Source organism: Enhydra lutris, unplaced genomic scaffold (genome assembly GCF_002288905.1).
Source record: "Enhydra lutris kenyoni isolate GAN:26980312 unplaced genomic scaffold, ASM228890v2 scaffoldscaffold63, whole genome shotgun sequence".
Taxonomy (NCBI): domain Eukaryota; kingdom Metazoa; phylum Chordata; class Mammalia; order Carnivora; family Mustelidae; genus Enhydra; species Enhydra lutris.
This window is the reverse complement of record NW_019154147.1, coordinates 2421545-2436213: the sequence shown is the minus strand read 5'-3', so window position 1 is coordinate 2436213 and position 14669 is coordinate 2421545. Positions and strand designations below refer to the sequence as shown.

At 35.7% G+C, this 14669-nt stretch overlaps 1 pseudogene; it reads right to left on the bottom strand.

The window, feature by feature from the left end:
- Positions 1-4988: 4988 nt before the first annotated feature.
- Positions 4989-6640, bottom strand: LOC111158780 (annotated as a pseudogene).
- Positions 6641-14669: the final 8029 nt, after the last annotated feature.

Here is a 14669-nt window from a genome sequence, read left to right as displayed (position 1 = left end):
ATAATTAACATAAAATAGGCTGCATATTTAAAAGGTACAATTTAGGGGCTCCTGGGTGGCTCAGTGGATTAAAACCTCTGCCTTTGGCTCAGGTCATGATCCCAGGGTCCTGGGATCAAGCCCCGTGTCGGGCTCTCCGCTCAGCAGGGAGCCTGCTTCCCTCTTTCCCTCTCTGCCTGTCTCTCTGCTTACTTGTGATCTCCTTCTCCATCAAATAAATAAATAAATAAATAAGGTACAATTTGATAAATTTTGACATATGAATGTCCCTGGGAAGATAACAACATAATCAAGATAAGGCAAGTATTCACCACTCCCAAAAGTTTCCAAATGCCTGTCATCCCTTCTTTCTACTCCTCATTAACCCCTGCCTCATCCCTGGGCCCAGATAATCTCATTTGCTTATTTTGTTACATTTGCTTTCATTTTCTAGAGCTCTAACTAAGTGCAATCAGACAGTATGCACCTTTTGTCTTGCTTCTTTTATTTAGCACAAGTATTCTGAGATTCTTCGATGATGTTGTATGTATTGATAGTTCATTTCTTTATATTTGTCAGTAGTATTGTGTTGTATGGCTAGTTCAGCATTTGTTCACCCATTTGTTTGTTGATGGCATTTTGGAGATTCCAGTTTTTGCTACTGTAAATAAAACTGCTATAAATATTTGTGTACAAGTCCTTTTTATGATTTTATTTCTTTTAAGCAAATATCTAGGAATGAATGGCTGGATCATATGATAGGTACATGCTTAACATTCTAAGAAGCTGTTAAACAGTTTCCAAAAGTGGTTGTACCATTTTATTCTTCCCACCAGCATTATATGAGAGTTCCAGTTCCTTTACTAACATTAAATACGGTAGTCTTCTTACTTTTAGCTAATCTAATAGATATGTCCTAGCATTTCATTGTGGTTTTATGAACATTTAATAATAATATTGTACATTGTTTCACAGGCTTTTTGTCAATAGTATATCTTCTTTGGTGAAGTGCCCAATTCCTTGCCTTTTTTTGTTTGTTTGTTTGTTTGTTGGTATGCTTCTGTAATACTGAGTTTTGACAGTTCTTCATAGACTATGGTATCTAAACTCAGATCTATGATTTTCAAATACTTTCAATCACTATAGTTTTGATTTTCATTTTATTAGCAGTGTGTTTCAAAGAGTAGACATTTTTTATTTCAATAAAGCCAATTTATCAATTAAATCTTTTATAGATTATTCTTTGGTGTCATGTATAAGAAGTCTTCATCTAAGCCAAGGTCCTAAGGTTTTCTCATATGCTTTTATTTTAAATTTTTATAGTTTCAGGTTTTACATTTAGATCTAAGATACATTTTGAGCCAGTTTTTATCTGTGGCATAGTGACTATCTAATTCTTTCAGCACCATTTGTTGAAAAGATTATTCTTTCTTAACTTGATTTCCTTTGTATTTCTGTAGAAAATTAGTCGTTCATGTATGTATTTCTGGATCTTCATTTGCATGTATCTATTCGTCTTTAGATTGATGTCACATTGTTTTGATTACTATCATTTTATAGTAAATGTTTAAATCAAGTAATGTTATTCTTCCAAGTTTGTTCTCTTTCAAAGGTGTTTTGGCTATTCCAGGACCTTTTGCATTTTGCATAGATTTTACAATATTTGTCATACATATACAAAAAAAAATCCACCTGGGTGTTTGATTTTATTGTATGAAATCTATAAAGTAAATCAGGAAAAATTAATGTCTTTACAATATTGAGTGTTCTGAACCATAAGCATGGCTTAACTTTCATTTATATTGTTCTCTAATTTCTTTCAACAATGTTTTGTTGTTTAAAGTATGAAGGTTTTTTATGTTAGATCTATTTTACTTCATATATTTTGATATTATTATGGATGACAGTTCAAATTTAAATTTCTGATTGTCAGTTTTTAGAAATACCACTGATTATTATATAGTAATCATGTAGTCGCAACCTTACTAAACTTACAAATTAGTGTGTAGTTTTTTGTAGCTTCCATCTCATTGTCTACATAGACAAACGTTACAGCTGCAAATTAAAACAATTTCACTTCTTCTTCTTCTTCTTCTTCTTCTTCTTCTTCTTCTTCTTCTTTTTCTAATCTGGATGCCTTTATGTCTTTCTTTCCTTATTGAACTGGGTAGAATCCCCAGTACAATTTTGAATAGAAGTGCTAAGAGTGGATATCTTTGTTTTGATCTTATGGATAAGGTATTCTATCTGTAAGCATTAAAAGTTATGTTAGCTGTGGATTTATTATAAATAATTGGCTCATGTGATTATGGAGGCTGGCAAGTCAAAATCTGCAGGGTGAGCCAGCAGGCTGGAGACCAGAGAAAGCTAATACTGCAGTCCCAGTCCAAAACTGGTGGGCTGGTGATCCAGGAAAGACAGGGTATTCATTCAAATCTGAAGGCAGTCTTTGAAGAAGCAGGAAGAGCTGATGTTGCAGGGAAAATTTGAAGGGAAATTGCTGGAGAAATCTCTAGCTCAGGAAGGGCAATTATTTTGTTCTATTCAGACCTTCAACTTATTGGATATGGCCCACCCACACAGCATGAAGAACAATCAGCTTTACTCAAAGTCCACTGATTTAAGTGTTAATATTACCCCAAAATATTCTGACAGAATCACACAAAACATATTATGTTTGGCTGAATATCTGAGCACCCCGTGGCCCAGTCAAATTCACACATAAAATTAATCACCAGAAATGATCCAGAGTTAATGTTCTTAAGGATTATGCAATACTGATCCCTTATTCAAGGAAACATGCATTTAATGACACTTTGATTAACATTTAATAAAGTTTATATATTTCCTGAATAGCCCTGTCAACCCTTCAACGTTCTAGTTAATACATGCAACCTGTTTAACTCTGTCGTCTCTACTCTCCATTCTTCATGTTTCATGTACCTGCTATTACTTTTTTGTGACTTCCCAGTTGTGTTTTCCAAACTCTTTTTTAAAAAGATTGTATCTATTTTTGCAAGAAAGAATGAGAGTGTGAACAAGCATGAGTTGGGGGTGGGGAGGGGAAGAGGAAGGAACAGATTCCCCCTGAGCAGACACTGTGCTGAGGAGGGAGCCTGATGTGGGACTTGATCTCAGAACTCTGAGATCATGATCTGAACTGAAGGCAGATGCTTAAGTGACTGAGCCACCCGGGTGCCCTGTTTTTCAGACTCTTACCACGGTGTTCCTTTCTGAGAAGACAGATGATGTGGATAGAAACCATTCAGACAACCCAAGATGTTCCTCACAAGCCTCCATTATTAAAGGTATATATGATTAGTGGGAAGGCCCTCAGAAATCACTGACCATTTTTGAACTGTTGAAAACTTCATTTTAAAAAAAAGATAGGGGCACCTGGGTGGCTCAGTGGGTTAAAGCCTCTGCCTTCGGCTCAGGTCATGATCCCAGGGTCTTGGGATCGAGCCCTGCATCGGGCTCTCTGCTCAGCAGGGAGCCTGTTTCCCCCCTTTCTCTCTGCCTGCCTCCCTGCCTACTTGTGATCTCTCTCTCTCTCTGTGTCCAATAAATAAATAAAATCTTAAAAAAAGAGATAAAATATTTATTTGTTATTTTCATAGCTACTCCTTCAGAAATGTTTGAATGAACCTAACAACAATACTTCTGGAATTAGAATTTAACAAAAAAACTGAGTTAATCAGGAACTCAAAATTAAGTGTTTGGGAAGGGATGATGTGTTGGTATATGCAACTTAATGGACATGGAGAAATTTTATTATCTATAAAAATAATCATTGAGATCTTACAGCAAGGGAAAAAAATAGCAAATTCATCCTACCAAAAATAGGCTCCTCACTGTGATAACAAAACACATTTATTACCAAAATGGGAACTTTTTTTTTTGTCTTAGGCCAGATCACGGCTAATAATGTTGATAGATGTACATCTATAAAATAAACATATAAACATAGATATTCAAATTGTATACTATAACTTATGCTTTGTGGAAAAAATGAAAATTTAAGTCAAAACATATTTTAATGTTCAGAATATTTATATATAGGGGGCACCTGGGTGGCTCAGTGGATTAAGCCTCTGCCCTGGGCTCAGGTCATGATCCCAGGGTTCTGGGATCAAGCCCCACAGGAGGCTCTCTGCTCAGCAGGGAGCCTGCTTCCCCTCCCCTCTCTCTGCCTGTTTCCTCTACCTACTTGTGATCTCTCTGTCAAATAAATAAAAAATCTTAAAAAAAAAGAATATTTATATATAAAATATCATATTGATTATGTTTCTCTGGAGTACCTTAACTGATGAGAAGAAAAATATGTGTACCATATACCATTTTTCCCTTTATTGTTTATATATATATACATATATTGTATATATGTATATATATATATAGTATATATATACATATATTGTATATATATTAGCTTGTGTGGTTATTGAGGCTGTAAGTCTAAGATCTGCCAGTGACTTGGGAGGTTAGATATCCAGCAATGTCGATGGTATAGTTTTAGTTCAAAAGCCAGCAGGTTCAAGAACCAAGAAGAGCCGATCTTTCAATTTGAGTTTGCAGACACACAGAAGCTAATGTCTCAGTTTGAAGACCATCAGACAAGAATAATTCTTACTCAGGGAGAGGTCAGGCTTTTTGTTCTATTCAGGCCTTAAACTGATAGATACAGTTCAGCCCCATTATGGAAGGCAATATGCTTTACTCAGTCTACCAATTTAAATGCTAGTCTCCTCCAAAAACTCTCTCACAGAAGCACCCAAATAATGTTTGATCTACAGGCATAACCTCAGAGATATTGTAGGTTTGGAACAAAAAGTGAATATCACAACAAAGTGTGTCAAATAATTTTTTAGGTTTCCCAGTGCATATAAAAGTTAAGTTTACAGTACACTGTAGCCTACTAAATGTGCAACAGCATTATGTCTAAAAAAATAACATATATACCTCAATTTAAAAATATTGCTTAAAAATGCTAACCTCAATCTAAGTTTTCAGTGAGTCAGTCTTTTTGCTGGTGGAGGGTCTTGCCTCCCTGTTGATGGCTGCTGAGTGATCAGCGTGGAAGCTGCTGAATGTTGGCCAGGCTGTCGCAATTTCTAAAACAAGACAATGATCACATTTGCTGCATTGATTGCCCTCTCCTTTCATGAACAATTTCACTGTAGCACTGATACTGTTTGATAGCATTTTACCTATGGTAGAACCTCTTTCAAAATTGAAGTCAGTCTTCTCAAACCCTGCCACTGCTCTATCAACTAAAGTCATGTAATATTCTACATCTATGTTCTCATTTCAACAATCTTCACGGCATCTTCACCAGGCACAGATTCCATCTCGGGGAACCAACCTCTTTGTTTGTAAGAAGCCACTTCTCATCTGTTCAGGTTTGATCATGACATGGTAATAAGTCATTCACATGCCCAGGCTTCTGATTCAATTTCTTTTGCTGTTTCTACCACATATGCAGTGACTTCCTCCACTGAAGTCTTGGACGTTGCAAAGTCCTCCATCAGAGTTAGAATCAGCTTCTTCAAGTTCCTGTTCATGTTGATATTTTGACCTTTCCCTATGAATCAGAAATGTTCTTAATGGATCTAGAATGGTGAATCCTTTCCAGAAGGTTTTCAATTTACTTTGCCCAGATTCATCAGAGAAATCATTATGTATGACAGCTATAGCCTTATGAAATGGATTTCTTAAATAATAAGACTTGAAAGTTGAAATTACTCTTTGATCCATAGGCTACAGAATAGGTTTTGTGTTAGCAGGCATGAAAGCAACATGAATCTCATTGTACATTTCCATCAAAGCTCTTGGGTGATCAGGTGCATTGTCAATGAGCAGTAATATTTTAAAGGAATCTTTTTTCTGAGCAGTAAGTCTCCACAGTGGGCTTAAAATATTCAGAAAACCATGTTGTAAACAGATGTGCTGTCATCCAGGTTTTATCATTCCATTTATAGAGCATGGGAAGAACAGATATCGCATCATTCTTAAAAGCCCTAGGATTTTCAGAGTGGCAAGTGAGCATTGGCTTCAACTTAAAGTCACCAGCTGCATTCTTCCCAAACAAAAGAGTCAGCCTGTCCTTTGAAGCTTTGAAGCCAGGTATTGACTCCTCCTCTTCAGCTTCGAAAACCCTAGATGGCATCTCCTTCCAATGGAAGGCTGTTTTGTCTACACTGAAAATCTGTTGTTTAGCACAGCCACCTTCACTGGTTATCTGAGCTAGATTTTCTGAATAATTTGCAGCAGCTTCTACATCAGCAAGTGCTGCTTCACCTTGCACGCTTATGTTATGGGGATGGTTTCTTTCCTCAGATCTCATGAACCAGTCTCTGCCAGCCTCAAACTTTTCTTCTGCAGCTTCCTCCCCTCTCTCAGCCTTCACAGAACTGAAGAGAGTTAGTGCTTTCCTCTGGGTTAGGTTTTGGCTGAAGGGAAGGTTGTGATTGGTTTGAGCTTCTACTCAGACCACTAAATCTTTCTCCATATCAGCACTAAGGCTGTTTAGCTTTCTTACCATTCATGTATTCACTGGACTAGCACTTTTAATTTCCTTCAAGAACTTTTCCTCTACCTTTACAACTTGGCTAACTGGTGCAAGAGGACTAGCTATGGGCCTGTCTCGGTTTTTTGACATGCGTTCCTCTCTAATCTTAATTATTTCCAGCTTTTAATTTAAAGTGAAAGACAGGAAACTGTCTTCCTTTCACCGAAACTCTTACACTCATAGGTTTATTAATTAGCCTAATTTCAATATTTTTGTGTCTCAGGGAGCAGGGAGGCCTGAGGAGAAGGAGAGATATGGGAAGAGTGGCTGGTCAGTGGAAAAGTCAGAACACACACAGCACTTACTGATTAATTTCACTGTCTTACTTGGGTGTTGTTTATAGCACCTCAAAACACTTAACAGTAGTAACATCAAGGACCATGATCACAGATGACCATAATAAACAAATAATAATGACAAAGTTAGAAATATTGCAAGAATTACCAAAATGTGACACAGAGACACAAAGTCAGCAAATGCTCTTAGAAAAATGTCCCTGAGAGACTTTCTTGACACAGCATTGCCACAAATTTTCATCTCTGAAAACTCAATATCTGTTATGCACAACAAAGCAATGAAGTATGTGTGTGGCCCTGCCCATCACACATTCTTTGTTCTGAAACCCTGCTGTTCCCTTTCCTCACGAAAATGAAATTCTGGGCACTCAAATAACTAAGCGCATAGAAAAAATTCTGAACTCAAATCAGAGGATCAGGATTTTAGTACTCTTATGCTATTTACTACCTCTGTGACATAAATAGAACTCATCATTAGACCATATCCAAGGCCTTTATACGTATCTGAGTGATAGGACACTTGAAAACCATGTGGTTGCCTAAGGAAATTTATGCTTTGGAAATATATTAAATTTAACACCACTAAATAGAAGCTCAATTTTTTTTTTCCAGTAGACAACATGACTCTATTATAGGTCAGGAAGTTTAACTCACTGCCACAAGCAAGCAAATCTTCAAGCAAGTCATCACAATATTGAAATACACATTCATTTTGGTAGAGTTGTAATATTATATTTTGCTGCTTGTTCATTTATTGTTTACCAGTATTACTAAAAGGCACATGATAGCAAGTTTTTGAGTGTTTAAGGAAATAAATATGGGTGAAAAGATAAAATCAAAACCAATTATTTATTAACATTTTTTCCCTTGCATATTTGGAAAAGACTGTTATTTGAAGCAAGAGTATCTATCTTAGCCCAGCTCATCGACCACTTGGAACTTAGATTGAAAACAATAGAAAAGATGGTTTGTAAGTTATATTCTAGCTCTCTTTTGAATCAAGTGTCTAATAAAGTAAGGTGATAGAAAACATGAAGTAATTTTGTTTTATAGTCTGTTATGGACACCCTTTCTGAAAACAAAACAAAACAAAACAAAAAAACATAGTTCTAATCAATGTAGTGCAAAAAGAGAGCACTGAGAAACTCATGCTTTGGATATTCCCTAGAAATCAGTAACTCTAGCTTTACAAATACATTTTATTTTCAGTTTACTCAGTTTCAGAAACGGGGCTGTTGAGAACACAAAATGTTTAAGTCCAATTTTTTTTTTAAGTATTTTATTTATTTATTTATTTGAGAGACAGAGAGGGTGTGCATGAGCAGTGGGGAGGGGCAAAGGAAGAGGGAGAAGCAGACACCCCACTGAACAGGGAGCCTGACTTGGTGTTTCATCCCAAGACCCTCAGATCAGGATCTGAGCCACCCATACACCCCTAGGTCCAATTTTTATAGCTAAGTGAATTAATTAAAATGATCTTTACCTTAAACTTTCCATTAATTTTCCCATTAACTCAAAGTACATTTATTACTAGCCAGGGTTCAAACAGAAGTCACCAATAAAAATACAATTAATGTATTTAGTTCATTTATTTTTTCTCTGGTGTACATTCAAGGAGTAGATTTGGTCATTCTTGGGTGAAAAATATCATCTCTCTAGTAGGCAGTTTTAGCTTCTCTACCAACATCATAGACTACAACCACTTAAAGCTGAGAAGTGATCCTTATGTCTACGGGACTTCCAAGTATATCGAGTCTTATCCCACTACATACAATATTTATATGTGCCTATTCCCCATGCCATTGTCCGTGGCCCATGAACATTGAACAAGCACCATGAGGCTTCTCAGGATGCTCTTTCTTTCCACTTATTCTCAGGCAGCTTGGAGTTCTTGAATTCTTTACAGCTTACCCATGAGTTTCTAGCACTTACACAGATCTTTTTGCAGCATCTGCTCTTCCTTTGAAAAATATTTGCCTGCATCGAGCTCTCTCCATGATCTGTGATCCATCACACCCATCATTTTGACCATCGTTCCTCCTCCTAACTTTCATTTTGCCATTCAAGGATAGACAGCATCTACTTTTAACTGGCTTGTTTGATTTTGTTTTGCTTTGCAAAAATAACTCTCTTTAAGGAAAAAAATTACTTAGCATTTTATTTGGAAAGCAGCATTTAAATGACGAGTAGCTCAGAATTAAAATACACAAATGAGGGTCCAGCTGGTACAAATAACAAGTTCCTGATGGAGAAATAAATGTGGAAAACTGTGCACTCAATCCTCTCCTACTGGTGAACTAAATTAACAGTGCTCAGGTTTGCTGGCCCTTTTCATTCCTAAATCATTCTTTAAGAAACCTACAAATGGAGTTATAGCATCTTCACAGAAGTCCAGCAGAGCCAGCATGCTGTCTGAAGTAACGTTCTCACCTCTAGAGAAGGGAGTGGGCTTTTTGAAATTAGCAAGGTTGGCTTTGATATATTCTCCTGCCTGCCATAAAAGACTCCACTTCATCTGGCTTGTGTTCTTCCTGCCTGCCTCTGATTGATTTCATGTAATCCTGATGTGCTCTTTGTCATTGCTTTTCATGAAGCCAATTTCCTGCAGGTGGTAGTTCATTGCTTTATCATAATACAATGATATCTTGTGGTTTTTTTTTCCCCCTCCAGTCAAGCTGAGGCATTATCTGCAGAGATAATATATATATATATATATATATATATATATATATAAAATTTTTTCCCCTAGATAACATTTTAGATATGTCACCTCATTAAACCTCTCTAAGCTCTTTTGATAGGTTGCAAATGTTACATTGTCCATTTGAAGAATTGAGAAACTGAGACTTTGTACGTTATACAATTTGCCTCTAAATGGTGGAAAAAGTGTTGGGGATTGAAATGGTATTCTGGAATCAAATTCCAACTTTATTTGCATTTTCCATTGGTCAAGACCAGACAAATTTGTTCAGGAAGTTAGTCATTCCTATATGACAGAAGATACTGGGTATGTACTATTGTTCCTACTTATTCATTAAGTCAGCAAAATTTCCTAAATTCTGCCAGTCTATATAGATTTCTCCTAACCTCATCATGACTCCAAGATATCCTTTTTTTTTTTTTTTTTAAGATTCTTATTTATTGAACACAGAGAGAGATCACAAGTAGGCAGAGAAGCAGGCAGAGAGAGAGGGAGAAGCAGGCTCCCTGCTGAGCTGAGAGCCCGATTCAGGGCTTTATCCCAGGACCCTGAGATCATGACCTGAGCCGAAGATAGAGGCTTAACCCACTGAGCCACCCAGGAGCCCTCCAAGATAACCTTTTTCACAGTAGTTTATTTAGGACTCTCACTTATTGAGAACACAAGGAGCAGCCCGTAACTGACATATACATATATATATATGAATTTGTTATATAATTCACATTATTATCTTACACTTGTAAAATGAGCATAAGCTATGTGCTATTGCCAGTCTATCCTGCTAATATGTATGTCTGTGGTAGAAATTCTCCTGGTAAGATGGTCAGTAACTTGAAATTCTGACTCCCCCCCGGATTACTGACACATGAAAAAAATATTACTTGTTTTATAAGATGTGTAAACCAACCCAGTCATTATTACTATGTAATAATATATATTACATATATATATACATATATATATAAACACATATATACATACATATATGTGTCTGTGCATACACACACACACACACATACACACACACACACACATATATATATATATATATATATATATATATAATACTATGTAAATAAAAGCATAAATAGACCATGTATTACTATGCGGACAACTAGTTCAATTTGATACCCATTAGCTTCTGTTTTTCTGTTAAACTATATGGCTATATGATTTCTCTTTTCCTACTACTTCTCCTACTATTTCTCTTTCCTGCTACTTCTCCTGAGTCAATGTGAGTAGAAAAGCAATAATTCATTCTTTTTATCAAAAGCAAACTACTTGTTCTGGGGCACCTGGGTGGCATCTGCCTTTGGCTCATGTAAAGAGCCCAGGGTCCTAGATCAAGCCCCAGGTCCCAGGTCCTCAGGCTCCCGGCTCAGCAGAGAATCTGTTTCTCTCTGTTCCTCTGACTCTCCCCCTGCTCATGCTGTCTGTCTTTCTCTCCCTCTCTCTTTCTCTCAAATAAATAAAATCTTAAAAAAAAAAAAAAGGCAAACTACTTGTTGTTTTAGCTAGAATTTATAGAACTTAGGTGATTTTATTATAATATCTTATAGATTCTTTCTCCTAGAGCTCGAATTCATTCTATGAATTCATTTATCAGTGCATATTTATAAGCAAATTCTTTTTGTATAATCTTTTTATATAACATTTTCTCTTTTTTGTATAATTCTTTCTGTATAATCTTAACAATTGACTATATTGATAGCAACTAAGAAAATAATATAGACTTGTATTTTTTGTTCTACTCATTTCTATTGAACAAATAAAAGAATCCTTAACTATTATTATATTTTACTCCAATATTAATGACTGTTATGAGTCACCAAGACAGATCTTCAACTTCATGAGATAATTTTGATTTGCTTCCAAAATATATTAATTATTGATAAGTGCAAAGATAATACAAATGAATATTATTACTTCTCTCTTTGATGTATTATTTGGTTGGTTGATTGTTTTCCACTGGGTTTGATTTTTTTTATTATTTCTTATAATTATGACTGCTATTACATATTACCAAAGATCAATTAGCCAATCAGTCAATGTGACATTACCTGATATAGTAATATATTTAGATATCGATTTTTTTAAAAGATGAGTTTTGGGAGTTATTATGCATTTGTTATTATTATGAATTATCAAAAAAGTACTATTATTAAGTGAAGGATTTTTTTAATTTCATATGTTAAAACTTCTTTATTTTACTAGGTTTATTGCCTCTTGTTAGAATATCTATTTTAAGAGAAGTTGAAAATGTACAGATTTCCATTTTTTAAAATTATGAGCATAAATAACATCCCAATCTAGATTATGAGAAAGTGTTTTTAAAAGAAAATTTGGTGGAGGGAAGGAATCATGAATGCAAAGAGGGTAGAAGAAGTGGGGAGAAGAAGAAAAAGTGAGGGAGGTTGAGAGAAAGGTCCATTCAGAGGAGGTCCCTTTTCCTAGGTAGAAGGAAATAATTTACAAGATGAAGTAGCAGCAGCAATGAATAAAAAAGGCTAAGACTACATCGGCCTGAAACTGGTGTGTGTTCATTCTCTTGAATAAGAAAAAAACTGTCCAAGGTCATTTAAGAATTAGAAAAGAAGGAAGAATTAATTTTAACAAGGTAGAGAGAAACTTTTATTTCCCACATTTGGGACAACCTGAAGGAGACAGAACGGAGGCAAGAAGGATGGCAGAGCGAGAGTTGCAAAAGGTCAAATAGAAAATACTTGGCATTTTTACTGTATATTAATAATAACAAATATGACCTAGATTCTCTGTGGTGTGATTTTATAATAAGATGGAGGTGAAGTATATATTACTAACTCCAGGGGATGAAATAACAAAGGTTATAATAAAAAGAAATATTGGTAGACCAGAAATGAAGAAATTTCTCCTTTTGTTCTGTTTTGCTTACTTGGAATCTGTATTATTGAATAGCTGCTAATTAGACTCAGCAGCTGATACCCATCTGCAAACATTCTCTCTACTATTCCACTAGGATGTGGACCCAGAGATGAAGTGGAAGAGAGAACAGACATGAAATATTCCGGAAGGATAAATCTTTCGCAGTCCCTCCAGCCAAAGTATCTATAAATTTGAAAGCATCAGGATTGATTGCCCTTGATCTTGGGCCACTCTCCAACATAAAGGATATCACATTGAATTTCAAGCCTCTCAAAACTGGTAGAGCCACAGTATTCCCTGTCCCACCATTTCAATGACTTTATTTAGGAGAGTCTATTATCAAAGGAAAACATGCCCTCAGACCAGCGCAGGGAAAAGGCACCCAAGTGACCAGGCAATTCCCTATCTTCCTCTTTCAGTGTGAGATGTTAGCTCGGAGCTTGAGGAAGCCTCTGTACTTTCTGAGAACACTTCTCTGAGTCATTTGTTTTCTGCCCTAGCCTAAGCAGACCTACCTCCAGCAAGTTAACCCACTAAAAAGAAAAAAAGAAAAAGAAAAAAGAAAGGAAACAAATACATTCTGTACCTGGTATTCATGTACTAGTATTTTCACGTAATCCCCAAACTTGATTCTAAACTCTTCATTATTCCCCTGCATATTCGGTTAAAATGAATGTGAGGTGCTAACTGCTTAATGTTAATTGGCAAGGCTTGCATCCATTTTTTGCTGCTTGAGGATAGATTAAATGAGCAGGAACAAGATGAAGAGAATCTTGTCAGGCCAGTCCTTCAGTCCATCCAGTGTGTCAGTGGCAGAGAAAGTCTGCGAAGGACCTGTCAATGCCCGCTCGATTTTTTTTAATCTCCTCCTATTTCTAAATTATGCCTCTCACCTCCTGAAAATTTAAGATATTTAACTCACAACTTGGCAAAAAATACTGTTTTGTCTTGTTTTTTTTTAAATTTTTTAAAAGGTTTTATTTATTTATTTGACAGAGAGAGAAATCACAAGTAGGCAGAGAGGCAGGCAGAGAGAGAGGGGGAAGCAGGCTCCCTGCCCAGCAGAGAGCCTGATGCGGGGCTCCATCCCAGGACCCTGGGATCATGACCCGAGCCGAAGGCAGAGGCTTTAACCCACTGAGCCACCCAGGTGCCCTGTCTTAATTGTTTTTAAACTGTTCCTACATCTCTTCTGATTATTAAATTGTATGCCTCTGAATTTTTTTCCAGCTTCAAAATACATCACCTAATTCTAGTATGTTGGGACTGGGCAGCTATGATCATGTTTAGTTTGCTCTAGGTATTTTTTACAGTGCATTTTTGTCATGGAATGGATGTCACACAGTGACTGACATAACAATGGTAGTTTGTCAGTTTCATTATGATATTCTTGAGGAATAATTAGCAAACCTATACATGGAATTTTAATGTTGAAAAATCAGTTTTGTATATAAAGACAGAATAACGTGGTTTGCTGAATTTCTACTAAGCATTTTGAAAAATTCTTGTATTTGGCAGAAAAAAGAAATGCCACTGTGGATGAGCCATTCTATATTAATTATTACTGGTAAGATACCAGCCAAAAGACTAATTATATTTCTACATTACCGATTTTCTAAATTCAAGCTTATAAATGTACCATTTGGTTATCATGATTTCTATTTTGAAATATGGTATATAGTGTATTTAGGTTAATTGCAACATCTGTAACTTTGAAAACGATATAGAAATAAGAATGTCTCTTTTTCTCTGTAATTGTATTGATTTTTTTTTTTTTCTGGAGTAAATAAGAGACTTTCTTGAAAAGAACCTATATTTTAAAGGGAAAGAGAGTAAGGTTTGTAAACCTGCAATGGAAGACCTTATAGACTGATCTCTGAAGAAAAACACATGCTCAATAAATACTTCCCTACCATAAAAACAATTCTCTCATAAGAAAAATTCTGTATTTTTCTTTCTTTCATTTTTTTCTTTTGCTAAAAGGGCTATCATCTCTGCTCTCCATAATAAGAGCACAGTCCATTATTTTTATCTTACAATCTTCTTTTCATCTCAGGTAGATGCAGGCTGATTTCATAAGCCATCATTTGAGTATGTGCATTATAATCTTCAGAACTCTGATTTTATCCATTAAGAGTATGAAAAACCCGTGGGAAGGCTTTAAAATATTTTTTCTCCTTAAAAAAATCTCTTTGAGTTCATAACTCAGCAAGAGCTTAAT